The sequence below is a fragment of the Hordeum vulgare genome, chromosome 7H, assembly GCF_904849725.1.
Source record: "Hordeum vulgare subsp. vulgare chromosome 7H, MorexV3_pseudomolecules_assembly, whole genome shotgun sequence".
Lineage (NCBI taxonomy): Eukaryota > Viridiplantae > Streptophyta > Magnoliopsida > Poales > Poaceae > Hordeum > Hordeum vulgare.
The window spans coordinates 148,167,035-148,179,198 of record NC_058524.1 but is presented as its reverse complement, the minus strand read 5'-3'; the positions used below and the strand labels follow the sequence as shown (position 1 = coordinate 148,179,198).

The 12,164-nt window shown below is 45.3% G+C and overlaps 1 pseudogene; it reads right to left on the bottom strand.

The window, feature by feature from the left end:
• Positions 1 to 428: 428 nt before the first annotated feature.
• Positions 429 to 1,184, bottom strand: LOC123408510 (annotated as a pseudogene).
• Between the last annotated feature and the right edge of the window lie 10,980 nt (positions 1,185 to 12,164).

The following is a 12,164-nucleotide window of genomic DNA, read 5'->3' as shown; positions in this document are numbered from 1 at the left end:
GCCCCCGGCACCAGCCCTCACTTTTTTTTTGAAAGACGGTCCCTTAGGACCCGATTCATTAGTTAAGATAGAAGAAAGTTTCCCGGTTAATTAATGGAAACTCGGGCAAAAACCGTTACAGCACGCCCCCACAGGGCACCAAACACGCACGTCGAACCCCAAGGCCGCACACCAGATGAGCCGTCGGCTCCGTCACCCGAGCAACCTGTAGCCGACACCCTACAACCAAACCTAAAGCCACCGCTTCGGCATCCACGCCAACCCCGAGGCCTTGCACCACGCGAGCCGCATGCCCAGCTACCCAACCAACCAGAGCCGATGCCCTACATATATCTCTGGAGCCGACGCTCCGACGTACATATGGTAACCACACACGTCGACCCCGAGGCCGCACACCAGGCTAGCCGCCAGCTTCATCAGCCGATCAATCAAAGCCGACACCACACAACCATATATGGAGCCGCCGCTCCGACATCCATGTCGACCCTGACGCCATGCACCAGGCTGGCCAACGACACTGTCACCCACGAGACCAATGCCGACACCCCTTCAAGACAACGAGATACGGAACCGCCGCTCTGACTTCCACGCCAGCCCCGAGGCCACGCACCACGTGAGTCGATGGCTCTCACAGGCCAAGACCACTCCAAAACGAAGCCTTCGAGAAGGGACGCGACACCACAGCGCCGCCATCATCCACTCCAGGAACCTGGAATAGGGGTTTCCCCCGGAGTGCGAGAGAAGAGGTCTTAGGCCCTCGAATGAAGGTGCCTCCAAGAAGGTGTGCGGCACCCACATGCGTCACCGTTGTCGGCTCCGTCCAAGGCCAAAGTAATGCTTTTACCTCGAGCAGCCAAAATAAGTCTTCCCCTCAAACCAGCCTACGAGAGCCACCGCCCGCCTCAACCACCACCCACCACCAAAGCCCAGAGCCATCAATCAAAACAGCCCCGCCATCGCCACTTGCACCACGCAGAGCCGTTGACCAGGCTAGCCAACGCGATCGTAGGAGCCACAACCGACCACGTCTGGCCAGATTCGACACCCTGCACCGCAGCCACAGCCAACCCACTGGCCATAACCAAGCATCCGTGGAATGACCGAGGACCGACGCACTACCGCAGAGAACTAATGCACCCGAGCTCTAGTCATGGCGCTGCCCACACAGCCACCACGGCGCCCATCGCTGAAGAAGGGGTCCGGGGCCACCGCCCCGGTGTTTTACCACCACACGCTCGCCAGATCTGCCCCGCAAGAGCAGCAACACAATCCGCCGAGCAGTCGTGCCACACGAGCCTGCCGACATGCTACCCTTCCCCTTCCTCCTCAGACCATTGGATCTGCGTCATCCCACATAGGAGTCGAGCCTGCCGTCACCGGAGCCGCGCCCGCCCTTCCCACGACCGCACCCTGACCACCTCTCAGTGTGATGTGTGTGCCCACATCACTCGATCGGATCTCCACCAAGCCTGCGCACCATCCCCGTCGCGTCCACGCTGCCAATGGCCGCTAGGAGCCCGCCACCGTGTCGTGTGTTGGAAATATGCCCTTGAGTCAGTAATTTATTGGTTATTATTATATTTACTTGTTCATGATAATCATTTATTATCCATGCTATAATTGTATTTATTGGAAATTCAAATACATGTGTGGATACATAGACAACACAATGTCCGTAGTGAGCCTCTAGTTGACTAGCTCATTGATCAAAGATGGTCAAGGTTTCCTGGCCATAGACAAGTGTTGTCACTTGATAATGGGATCACATCATTAGGAGAATGATGTGATGGACAAGACCCAAATAGTGGACGTAGCATATGATCGTGTCAGTTTATAGCTATTGATTCCTGCATGTCAATGTATCTGTTCCTATGACCATGAGATCATGCAACTCCCGGACACCGGAGGAATACCTTATGTGTATCAAACGTAGCAACGTAATTGGGTGACTATAAACATGCTCTAGAGGTATCTCTAAAGGTTTTTGTTGGGTTGGCGTGAATCGAGACTGGGATTTGTCACTCTGTATGACGGAGAGATATCTCGGGGCCCACTCGGTAATACAACATCAATGTCACTAAGAAGTTAGTTACAGGATCGAATCTCGGGAAAGTAACATACCGATGGACAAAGGGAACAACGTACGGGATTAACTGAATCCTTGATATAGAGGTTCAACCGATAAAAATCTTTGTAGAACATGTAGGATCCATTATGGGCATCTAGGTCCCGCTATTGGATATTGACCGGAGCATGTCTCGGGCCATGTCTACATAATTCTCAAACCTGCACGGTGTGCACACTTAAGGTTCGGTGACGTTTCGGTAGTATTGAGTTATGTATGTTGGTGACCGAAGACTGTTCAGAGTCCCGGATGAGATCTTGGACGTCGCGAGGAGCTCCGGAATGGTCTAGAGGTAAAGATTGATATATAGGAAGTCCTGTTTTGGTCACCGAAAAAGTTTCAGGTACTTCGGTAGTGTATCGGGAGTGCCGGGAGGGTACCGGGGGCCATCGGGAGGGGTGTCGCGACCCAAAGGACCTCATGGGCTGTGGGAGGAGTCAAACCAACCCCTAGTGGGTTGGCCGAACCACCCACTAAGGCCCATGTGGCTAGGGGTGGGAAAACCCCAAAGGTGGAAAAGGTGGAAAGGGTTTCCAAGTGGAGAGCAGGAATCCTACTCCTAGTAGGATTTGAGTAGGACTCCTCCACCTCCAATTTCGGCCAAACCTTGGGTTTGAGGCTGCCTCCTCCCCTCCCTCCCTCCTATATATACTAGAGGAATAAGAGGCAGCCCTAACCCTAATTAGCCACGTGTTGCCCTCTCTCTCTAGATCGTTTTCTCCTCTAGATTAGTTCTGCAGCGCTTGGTGAAGCCCTGCTGGATTGTCCACCATCACGCCCGCTTGTTGGAGAACTCATCTACCTCTCCACCCCACTTGCTGGATCAAGAAGGTGGGGGTCGTCATCGAGCTATACGTGTGCTGAGCGTGGAGGTGTCGTCCGTTCGGCACTAGATCGGGATGGATCGTGATGGGATCACGGGACGGATCGTGATGAGATCGCGGGACGGACTGCCATTTGGATCGCGAAGATGTTCCACTACATCAACCACGTTATATACGCTTCCGATTAGCAATCTACAAGGGTATATGGATCCCATCTCCCCTCTCGTAGATGATCATCACCATGGATAGGTCTTGCATGTGCATATGAAATTTTTTGTTTCCCATGCAACGTTCCCCAACAGTGGCATCATGAGCTAGGTCTATGCGTAGATGATATCTCGAGTAGAACACAAAAGAGTTTGTGGTTGTTGATGTTCAATTTGTTGTCCTCCTTAGTCTTTTCTTGATTCGGCGGTATTGTTGGATTGAAGCGGCCCGGACCAACATTACTCGTACGCTTACGAGAGACCGGTTTCATCGACTAACATGAAACTTGTTGCATAAAGATGACTGACGGGTAACTGTTTCTTCAACTTTAGTTGAATCAGATTTGACCGAGGATGTCCTTGGAGAAGGTTAAATAGCAACTTGCGTATCACCGTTGTGGCATTGCGTAAGTAAGATGCGATCATAATAGATACCCATAGCGGCCACATAAAATTTGCAACAACAAATTAGAGAACGTCTAACTTGTTTTTGCAGGGTATGCATGTGATGTGATATGGACAAAGACATGATATGATATATTGCATGTATGAGATGATCATGTTGTAATAGTTAAATATCGACTTGCACGTCGACTTGCACGTCGATCCTACACCAACCGGCATGAGCCATAGGGCTGTCTTTAATTATTTTGCACTTGGTGATGCTTTCCTTTATCGCTAGTAGTAGCTTTAGTAGTAACAGCATAGTTAGTGCGACAACCTCGATGGCAGCACAATGATGGAGATCATGGTGTGGCGTCAGTGATGATGGAGATCATGTTGGTGCTTTGGTGATGGAGATCAAGAAGCACAAGTTCATGGCCATATCATGTCACTTATGATTTGCATGTGATGTTAATCCTTTTCTGCACCTTATTTTTCTTAGGACGACGGTAGCATTATAAGGTGATCCCTCACTAAAATTTCAAGATAAAATTGTGTTCTCCCCGACTGTGCACCATTGCGACAGTTTGTCGTTTTGAGACACCACGTTATGGTCGCGTGTGATAGACTCTAGGTTCACATACAACGGGTGCAAAACAGTTGCACACGCGGAACACTCGGGTTAAACTTGAAGAGCCTAGCGTGTATAGACATGTCTTAGGAACACAAGAGGCCGAAAGGTCGAGCATGAGTCATATAGTGGATATGATCAACATGGATATGTTCACCATTGAAGCTAAACTCAACTCACGTGATGATCGGACCTGAGTTAGTGAATTTGGATCATGCGACACCCGAATGACTAGAAGAATGTCAATTTGAGTGGGAGTTCTTAAGTAATATGATTAATTAAACCCATTATCATGAACATAGTCAAAAGGTCTTTGCAAATTATGTTGTAGCTTGCGTTGTAGCTCTACTGTTTTTGATATGTTCCTAGAGAAAATTTAGTTGAAAGATGATAGTAGCAATTATGAGGACTAGGTCCGTAAACTGAGGATTGTACTCATTGCTGCACAAAAGGCTTATGTCCTTAATGCACCGCTCGGTGTGCCAAACCCCGAGCGTCATCTGTAGATATTGCGAACATCTGACATAACCGTTTTGATGACTACATGATAGTTTAGTGCATAATGCTTAAACGGCTTAGAATTGAGGCATCGAAGACGTTTCCAACGTCATGGGACATATGAGATGTTTTAAGATATCAAATTGGGATTTCAGGCTCATGCCCGTGTTGAGAGGTATAAGACATCCGACAAGATTCTTTGTCTATGAAGTAAGGGAGAAAAGCTCAATCGTTGAGCATGTAGTCAGATTGTCTGAGTACTACAATCGCTTGAATCGAGTGGGAGTTTATCTTCGAGCTAAAATAGTGATTGACACAGTTCTCCAAAGTCACTGCCACAGAGCTACAGAGCTTCGTAATGAACTATAACATATCAGGGATAGAGATGATGATCCTTGAGTTATTCGCGATGTTTGACACCGCGAAGGTAGAAATCAAGTGGGAGCATCAAGTGTTGATGGTTAGTAAAACCACTAGTTTCGAGAAGGGCAAGGGTTAAAAGGGATACTTCATGAAATGGCAAACCAGTTTCCACTCTAGTAAAGAACCCAAGGTTGAACCCAAACCCGAGACTAAGTGCTTCTATTATGAGGGGAACAGTCTGTAAAATGGAACTACCCAAGGAACTTGGTAGATAAGAAGGCTGGCAAAGTCGACGAAGTATATTGGATATATGTGATATTGATGTGTACCTTACTAGTACCCCTAGTAGCACCAGGGTATTAGATACCGGTTCAGTTGCTAAATGTTAGTAATTCGAAATTATAGCTATGGAATAAACGGATACTAGCAAAGGCCAGGTGACGATGTGTGTTGGAAGTGTTTCCAAGGTTGATGTGATCACCATCGCACGCTCCCTCTACTTTCGAGATTAGTGTTGAACCTAAAAGTTGTTTGGTGTTCGCGTTGAGAATGAACATGATTGGATTGTGTTTATTGCAATACAGTTATTCATTTAAAGAGAATAATGTTTACTTGAATAATACCTTCAATGGTCATGCACCTAATATGAATGGTTTATTGAATCTTGATCATAGTATTACACATGTTCATAATATTTGATGCCAAAAGATACAAAGTAGTAAATATAGTACCACTTACTTGTGGCACTGCCGTTTGAGTCATATTGGTGTAAAACGCATGAAGAAGCTCCATACTCATGGATCTTTGGACTCACTCATTTTTGAATCGTTTGAGACATGCAAACCATGCGTGTTGATGTAAACGCCTGAAGAAACTCCATGCAGATGAATCGTTTGGACTCACTTGATTTTGAATCACTTGAGACATGCAAATCATGTCGCATGGGCAAGATTACTGAAGGCCTCGTTTTCAGCGAGATGGAACAAGAAAGTAACTTATTGGAAGAAATACATTTTGATGTATGCAGTCCAATGAGTGTTGAGGCACGCAGTGGATATCATTACGTTCTTACTTCACAGATGATTTGAGTAGATACTAGTATATTTACTTGATGAAACACAAGTCTAAATTATTGAAAGGTTCAAGTAATTTCAAAGTGAAGTTGAAGATCGTTGTGACAAGAGGATAAAATGTCTACAATATGATCGTAGAGATGAATATCTGAGTTGCGAGTTTGGTACACAATTAATACAGTGTGGAAATAGTTTCCCAACTAATGCCACTTGGAACACATAGTGTGATGGTGTGTCCGAACGTCATAGCCGCGCCCTATTGGATGTGGTGCATACTATGATGTCTCTTATCGAATTACCACTATCGTTTTTAGTTTAGGCATTAGAGACAACCGCATTCACTTTAAATAAGGGAACCACGTAATTCTGTTGAGATGACACCGTATGAACTATGGTTTGGAGCAATCTAAGCTGTCATTTCTTAAAAGTTTGGTCTGCGACACTTATGTGAATAAGTTTCAGCTGATAAGCTCGAATCCAAAGTGGATAAATGCATCTTCATAGGATACCCAAAACAGTTGGAAATACCTCCTATCTCAGATCCCAAAGCAAAGTGTTTGTTTACAGAAATGGGTCTTTCTTGAGAAAAGGTTTCTCTTGAAATAATTGAGTGGGAGGATGGTGGAACTTGATGAGGTTATTAAACTGTCACTTCAACCAGTGTGTAGCACGGCGCAGGAAGTTCTTCCTGTGGTGCCTACACCAATTGAAGTGGAAGTTGATGATAGTGATCATGAAGCTTCGGATCAAGTTACTACAAACCTCATAGGTCGACAAGGTCATGTACTGCTCCAGAGTGGTACAGTAACCCTGTCTTGGAGATCATTTTGTTGGACATCAATGAACCTACGAGCTATGGAGAAGCGATGGTGGGCCTGGATTCTGACGCATGGCTAGACACCATGAAATCCGAGGTAGGATGCATGTATCAAAACAAAGTGTATAATTTGGAAGAACTACTTGATGGTCGTAAGGCTGTTAGGTACAATTGGATATTTAAAAGGAAGACGGATGATGATGGTAAATGTCACTATTAAGAAAGCTTGACTTGTTGCAAAGATGTTTTCGACAAGTTCAAAGAGTTGACTATGATGAGACTTTCTCACTTGTAGCAATGCTAAAAGTCTGTTGGAATTATGTTAGCAGTTGTTGCATTATTTATGAAATCTTGCAGATAGGATGTCAAAACATTGTTTCCGCAATGTTTTCCTTGAGGAAAGGTTGTATGTGATCCAACAAGAAGGTTTTGTCGGTCCTAAGGATGCTATCAAGTATGCAAGCTCCAGCGATCCTTCTTTGGACTCGAGCAAGCATCTCGGAGTTGGAATATACGCTTTGATGAGATGATCAAAAAATTTGGGTTTATACAAGGTTTATGAGAAACTTGTATTTACAAGAAAGTGAGTGGGAGCACTATAGAATTTCTGATAAGAATATGTGGCTGACATATTGTTGATCGGAAATAATGTAGAAAATCTGGAAAGCATAAAGGGTTGTTTGAAAGTAGTTTTTCAAAGGAAAATCTGGATTGAGCTACTTGAGCATTGAGCACCAAGATCTATGGAGATAGATCAAGACACTTGATAAAACTTTCAATGAATACATACCATGACAAGATTTTTGAAGGAGTTCAAAATGGATCAGTTAAAGAAGGAGTTCTTGACTGTATTGTAAGGTGTGATTTTGAGTAAGACTCAAAAGCCCGACCACGGCAGAAGAAAGAGAAAGGACTAAGGTCGTCCCCTAGGCCTTAGCCGTAGGCTCTGTATTATGCCATGTTGTGTACCGCACCAGATGTGTGCCTTGCCATGACTCTGTCAAGGGGTACTAGAGTGATCCAGGAATGGACCACTGGACAGTGGTCAAAGTTATCCTTAGTAACTAGTAGACTGAGCAATTTTTTCTCGATTATGGAGGTGATAAAAGAGTTCGTCATAAAGGGTTGCGTCGATGCAAGCTTGGACACTAATCCGGATAACTCTAAGAAGTAAAGCAGATTCGTATAGTGGGGCAGTCATTTGGAATAGTTCCAAATGGCGCGTGGTAGCAGCATCTACAGGATGACATAGAGATTTGTAAAGCACACACGGATCTGAAAGGTTTAGATCCGTTGACTAAAAACCTCTCTCACAAGCAAGATATTATCAAAATCCCTGGGCGTTCGATTCATTAAAATCACATGGTGATGTGAACCTCATTATTGACTCTAGTGCAAGTGGGAGACCATTGGAAATATGCCCTAGGGGCAATAATAAATTGGTTATTATTATATTTCCTTGTTCATGATAATCGTTTATTATCCATGCTATAATTGTATTTATCGGAAACTCAAATACATGTGTGGATACGTAAACAACACATTGTCCCTAGTGAGCATCTAGTTGAATAGCTCGTTCATCAAAGATGGTCAAGGTTTCCTGGTCATAGACAAGTGTTCTCACTTGATAACGGTATCACATCATTAGGAGAATGATGTGATGGACAAGACCCAAACTATGGACACAGCATATGATCATGCCAGATTATTGGTACTGTTTTCTGCATGTCAATGTATCTGTTCCTATGACCATGAGATCATGCAACTCCAGAACACCGGGGAAATACCTTGTGTGTATCAAACGTTGCAACGTAATTGGGTGACTATAAAGGTGCTCTACAGGTATCTCTGAAGGTGTCTGTTGGGTTGGCGTGAATTGAGACTGAGATTTGTCACTCCGTATGACGGAGAGGTATCTCGGGGCCCACTCGGTAATACAACATCACAACAAGCCTTGCAAGAAATTTCCCTAAGGATTTAGGTATGGGATCTTGTATTACGAAACGAGTAAAGAGACTTGCCAGTAACGAGATTGAACTAGGTAGGGAGATATCGGCAATCGAATCTCAGGCAAGTAACATACCGATGGACAAAGGGAACAGTGTATGGGATTGAAAAGGACGTGGATGTCGCCTAGAGGGGGGGTGAATAGGCGCTTTAAAATAGTTAAGGTTTAGGCTTGAACAAATGCGGAATAAAACTAACGTTTAATATGTCAAGCACAAAACCTACAAACAACTAGGCTCACCTATGTGCACCAACAACTTATGCTAAGCAAGATAAACAACTAAGTGATAGCAAGATATATTACAATAAACAATATGTCTATCGCAAAGTAAAGTGCATAAGTAAAGGGTTTGGGTAAGACATAACCGAGGCACGGGGAGACGATAATGTATCCCGAAGTTCACACCCTTGCGGATGCTAATCTCCGTTAGAGCGGTGTGGAGGCACAATGCTCCCCAAGATGCCACTAAGGCCACCGTAATCTCCTCACGCCCTCGCACAATGCAAGATGTCGTGATTCCACTAAGGGACCCTTGAGGGCGGTCACCGAACCCGTACAAATGGCAACCCTTGGGGGCGGTCACCGAACCCGTACACGTGGCAACCCTTGTGGGCGGTTACTGGTACCCATACAAATTGCTCGGGGCAATCTCCACAACCTAATTGGAGACCCCGACGCTTCCCGGAGCTTCACACCACAATGATTGAGCTCCGAGACACCACCAAGCTTCTAGGACGCCAAAGCATCCATGAAGAACAATATCAAGGGTACTAAGTACCAAAGGTAGTAAGCTTCTCAACTTCTCACTTCCACGTATCACCGTGGAGAACTCAAACCGATGCAACTAATGCAATGGCAAGAACACACGAAGTGGTCAAGTCCCTCACACTCAAATCCCTCCACAACAACAAAAGCTATGGAGAAATATGAGAGGAAGAACAAGGAGCTCACAAAGAACTCCAGGATCAAGATCCAAGGGGTTCCCCTCACATAGAGGAGAAAGTGATTGGTGGAGATGTGGATCTCGATCTCCTCTCTCTTTTCCCTCAAGAACAAGCAAGAATCATTGGAGGGATAGAGAGTAATCAAGCTCTAAGAATGTCAACAATGGAGGTAGAACAAGAGCTCAACGGATGGATAAGTCCAAGGGGGAAGAAGACCCCCTTTATATAGTGGGGGAAGGAATCAGACCGTTACCCCCACTTTCTACCCGAGCTCCAGCGGTACTACCGCTGGCTGCAGCAGTACTACCGCTGGCACTCCAGCGGTACTACCGCCAGCCCGAGCGGTACTACCGCTGGGCCCCTGGTAGTGCAACGGCACTACCACCGCCAAGAAAGTCTTCGCAAAAAGGTCCGTCCACGAACAACCGCTAGGCAGGCGGTACTAAGCTCCTGGAGCGGTACTACCGCTGACCAGGGGCGGTACTACCGCCAGCCAGCGGTACTACCTCTAGGGCCAGCGGTACTACCGCCAACTCCAGCGGTACTACCGCTAGGTCCAGCGGTACTACCGCTCGCCACTGAAACAGCCATAACTTTTGCATACGAGCTCCGAATCGAGCAAACCCAAGATTGTTGGATTCAGGACGACAAGGGCTATCCAAACAGCGACTGGAAATCTTAAGACCATGTGGTTATGAAAATGCCAAAGATATAGAGATGTGAGTCCTCGATGAATGAAGAACCGGCAAAAACTCCAACATCAAAAACATCATAGTAGATGCATATGGACTCCGTTTTCGATGAACTCGAGCTTGTCACGAAGATGACCATAAGCTCTAAAACTCCCAAAGAGAAACACCAAACAGGAACCAAGAAGTATGATGCGAGGATGCAAATGGTTTGAGCTCTCAACGAATGATACGATCAAACTACTCACTTGAGAGCCCCCTTGATAGTACAACAATCTATCCTAAACAGAAAACCTATCAAGGGCAAACCTATACCTTGCACCTCGTCCTCTTGAGCTAGATGATGATGATCTTGGCTTCCTCAAGATGGACCACCTTTCTTGATTGTGTTGGCTTGATGAAGACTAGTTGATTGCTCCCCCATACTCACTATGGGTGAGCCACTCTTCAGCATATCTTCACAGGTCCATTGCCACCACAATGGACGGCAAGCTTCAAGCATGATATCTTCGTGCTGATCCACTTGAACTTGCACATCGCAATCTTGATGACTATCACAACTTGACGTCATACTTCATGGGTTCTATGAGATCTTCCCTTTGACGCAAGCCCATGGAAACACACCTAACCCCCACATAGAACTCTCACGAAGACCATGGGTTAGTACACAAACACGTAATGGACAATGCTTACCATACCATGGGATCACTTGATCCCTCTCGGTACATCTTGTACACTTTGTGTGTTGATCATCTTGATTTACTCTTTGTCTGAGATCTTGATCCACCATTGATGATGATCACATCTTGACGTCATACTCCATGGGTTGTATGAGATATTCCCTTTGACGCAAGCCCATGTAAACACACCTAACCCCCACATAGAACTATCACGAAGACCATGGGTTAGTACACAAACACGTAATGGACAATGCTTACCATACCATGGGATCACTTGATCCCTCTCGGTACATCTTGTACGCTTTGTGTGTTGATCATCTTGATTTACTCTTTGTCTGAGATCTTGATCAACCATGTGTCTCTATGACCATTCTTTGGATAATACCTTGAATACCATCTTGGTCATCATATAAACTCCTTGAACCCAACAGATGGACTTCAAGAAGTGCCTATGGACAAATCCATACCATGGGATCACTTGATCCATACCATGGGATCAATTGATCCCTCTCGGTACATCTTGTACGCTTTGTGTGTTGATCATCTTGATTTACTCTTTGTCTGAGATCTTGATCAACCATGTGTCTCTATGACCATTCTTTGGGTACTACCTTGAATACCATCTTGGTCATCATATAAACTCCTTGAACCCAACAGATGGACTTCAAGAAGTGCCTATGGACAAATCCTATAAATGTAACTTAAGGCAACCATTAGTCCATAGGAATTGTCATCAAGTACCAAAACCACATATGGAGATATATGTTCCAACAGGGATTAACTAAACCCTTGACATAGAGGTTCAACCGATAAAAATCTTCGTAGAATATATAGTATCCAATATGGTCATCCAGGTCCTGCTATTGGATATTGACCGAAGCGTGTCTCAGGTCATGTCTACATAGTTCTTGAACCTGCAGGG